Source organism: Coturnix japonica, unplaced genomic scaffold (assembly GCF_001577835.2).
Source record: "Coturnix japonica isolate 7356 unplaced genomic scaffold, Coturnix japonica 2.1 chrUnrandom762, whole genome shotgun sequence".
NCBI classification, from domain to species: Eukaryota; Metazoa; Chordata; class Aves; order Galliformes; family Phasianidae; genus Coturnix; species Coturnix japonica.
Window position 1 is genome coordinate 15,259 of NW_015440122.1, and position 3,311 is coordinate 18,569.

At 47.6% G+C, this 3,311-nt stretch overlaps 1 long non-coding RNA gene across 1 annotated transcript in view; it reads right to left on the reverse strand.

Annotated features, from left to right (window-relative positions):
• Positions 1-467: 467 nt before the first annotated feature.
• LOC116652705 overlaps positions 468-3,311 on the reverse strand; it is an 8,987-nt gene continuing 6,143 nt past the window's right edge. Inside the window, exons 2-3 of the long non-coding RNA XR_004305850.1 lie at positions 829-874; positions 468-523 (exon numbers count right to left, since the gene is read on the reverse strand). This is a non-coding gene — a long non-coding RNA (uncharacterized LOC116652705). The remainder of the gene's footprint in view (positions 524-828; positions 875-3,311) is intronic.

Here is a 3,311-nt window from a genome sequence, read left to right on the forward strand (position 1 = left end):
GTATTATGGGCTATATGGGATATTAATGGGGTATTATGGGCTATATGGGATATTAATGGTGTATTATGGGCTGTATGGGGTATTAATGGGATGTTAATGGGGTATTATGGTCTTATATGGGATATTACATGCGGGTATTCATGGGCTATCTGGATATGAATGGCCGGTATTATGGCTATATGGGATATTAATTGGGTTATTTATGGGCTATTAGAGGGTAATAAATGGCGGGGTATTATGGTCTATATGGGGATATTAAATGGGGTATTATGGGCTATTATGGGGCGAATAAGTGGGTTATTATGGGCTATATTGGGTATTAATGGTTCATTATGGGGCATAATTGGGGCATTAATGGGTATTATGGGCTATATGGGATATTAATGGGGTATTATGGGATCATTATGGCGCTCACTAATGGGAGTCGTCACCATCCACCAGGAGTCCACATCAGCGGCTTCAGCACCAACGTGGGAGACGCGTGCTGCAGCCGAGGCAGTTAAAACCACCTTAATGGGGTCACCTGTACAGCAGCTCGTACAGGCAGCTGCGTCGCCTGGCCCGGTCACACTAAGTAAAACCAGTATAAACCATTAAAACCAGTATGAAATCTAGTATGGACCAGTATGGGTCAGTATGGACCTATATGGACCGACCACCTTAATGGGGTCACTGTACAGCAGCTCGTACAGCAGCTGCGTCGCCTTGGCCCGGCGGTTCACACTATAAAACCATATAGGACCATTATAAAACAGTATAAATTTCTATATGGACCGAGTATGCGTACGAGTATGGACCTATATGGACCGACACCTTAAATGGGGTCACTGTACAGCAGCTCGTACAGCAGCTGCGTCGCCTGGCCCGGGTCACACTATAAAACCAGTATAAACCATTATAAACCAGTATGGACCATTATAAATCAATGATGGTCAGATGGACCTAATGGACCGACCACCTTAAATGGGGTCACTGTACACGCAGCTCGCTACAGCAGCTGCGCTACGCCTGGCCTGGCATCGCACACTATCGGGACCGAGTATAGACCTTATAAACCAGTTTTTATGGGGGACCCGATTTATTTAAAAAACCCCAAAGTATTTTTTTTAAATTCCCAAATTAAGGGGGGGGGGGGGAAAACCCCCCAGTTATTTTTTTTTGGAAACTATATGGACCGGACCACTTAATGGGGTCACTGCTACAGCAGCTTCGTAAGGGGAGCTGCAGTCGCTATGGCCGGGGTACACACTATGGGACCAGTAATAGACCATTATTAAAACCAGTATAGACCATTAAAACAGTATGACCATATAGATTCAATATGGACCAGTATGGAACCAGTATGGACCTATATGGACCGACCACCTTAATGGGGTCACTGTACAGCAGCTCGTACAGCAGCTGCGTCGCCTGGCCGGGGTCACACTATGGGACCAGTATAGACCATTATAAACCAGTATAGACCATTATAAACCAGTATGGACCATATAGATAATATGGGTCAAGTATGGAACTATACTGAGACCGACCACCCTTAATGGGGTCACTGCTACCAGCAGACTCGTACAGCAGCTGCGTCGCCTGGCCTGGGTCACACTATGGGACCAGTATAAACCATTATAAACCAGTATAAATCTATATGGACCAGTATGAGGTCAGTATGGACCCATTCATTGGGACCGTATGGGTCAGTATGGACCTAGTATGGGAATGACCACCTTATGGGGGTCACTGTACAGCAGCTTCATACAGCAGCCTGCGTCGCCTGGCCGGGTCACACTATGGGACCAGTATAAACCATTATAAACCAGTATGGACCAATATAGATCAATATGGACCAGTATGGGTCAGTATGGACCTATATGGACCGACCACCTTAATGGGGTCACTGTACAGCAGCTCGCTTACCAGCAGCTGCGTCGCCTGGGCCTGGGTCACAGCTATGGACCAGTATAACCATTATAAACCAGTATTGACCAATATTAGCATCAATATGGCCCCCAACTATAAATCAATTAGCGGACCAGTACTTGGACCTATATCTGGACTGACCACCTCTAATGGGGTCACTGTACAGCAGCTCGTACAGCAGCCTGCGTCGCTCTGGCCTGGATCGCCAATATGCGGACAGTAGTAACCATTTATAAACCAGTATAAATCTATATTGGACCAGTATAAACAGTATAATATCCCCCCATATACCCTTATTAACCCACAGTAGACCCTATGACCCTATATCCCCCCAGTTAGAGACCCTATTAACCCCATAGACCCTAATGACCCTATATCCCCCCATAGACCCTATTAACCCCATAGACCCTAATGACCCTATATCCCCCCATAGACCCTAATGACCCTATATCCCCCCATAGACCCTAATGACCCCATATCCCCCCATAGACCCCACTGACCCCATATCCCCCCAGAGCCCCATATTCTCCCATAGACGCTATCAACCCCATAGACCCCATATCCCCCCATAGACCCTATCAACCCCACAGACCCCATAGACCTTAATGACCCCATATCCCCCTCATACCCCCATATCCCCCCATAACCCCATAGACCCTATATCCCCTAATGACCCCATACCCCCTATAAGACCCTAATGACCCCATAGACCCCATAACCCCAATGACCCTATATACCCCTATTGATCCCCATAGACCCCAATAACCCCATAACCCTATATCCACCCCATAGACCCTATTAACCCCATATAACCCTATACCATACCTTACTATCGTGGTGTATGAGCCGTAGCTCATAGTCAGGCAGGATGTCATGGCGGCGGTTGACGTCCTCCATCACCCCATAGACCCCATAACCCCATAGACCCCATATAACCCCATAGACCCCATATAACCCCATAGACCCCATAACCCCATACAGACCCCATATAGACCCCATATAGACCCCATATAGACCCCATATAGACCCCATAGCCCTATTGAACCCCGTAGACCCCAATGACCCTATATCCCCCCATAGACCCCCATATCCCCCCCTAGCCCCATAGACCCTAATGACCCTATAGACTCCATAGACCCCCATAACCCCATAGACCCTATTAACCCCATAACCCTATAACCCCATATATCCCCTATATCCCCCCATTACCCCATAGACCCTAATGACCCAATATACCCCCATATCCCCCCATAGACCCCAATGACCCCATATCCCCATATAGACCCCATGACCCCATACCCCTATATCCCCCCATAGACCCTAATGACCCCATAACCCCATATAGACCCCATAGACCCCATGTAGACCCCATAACCCCATATAGACCCCATATAGACCCC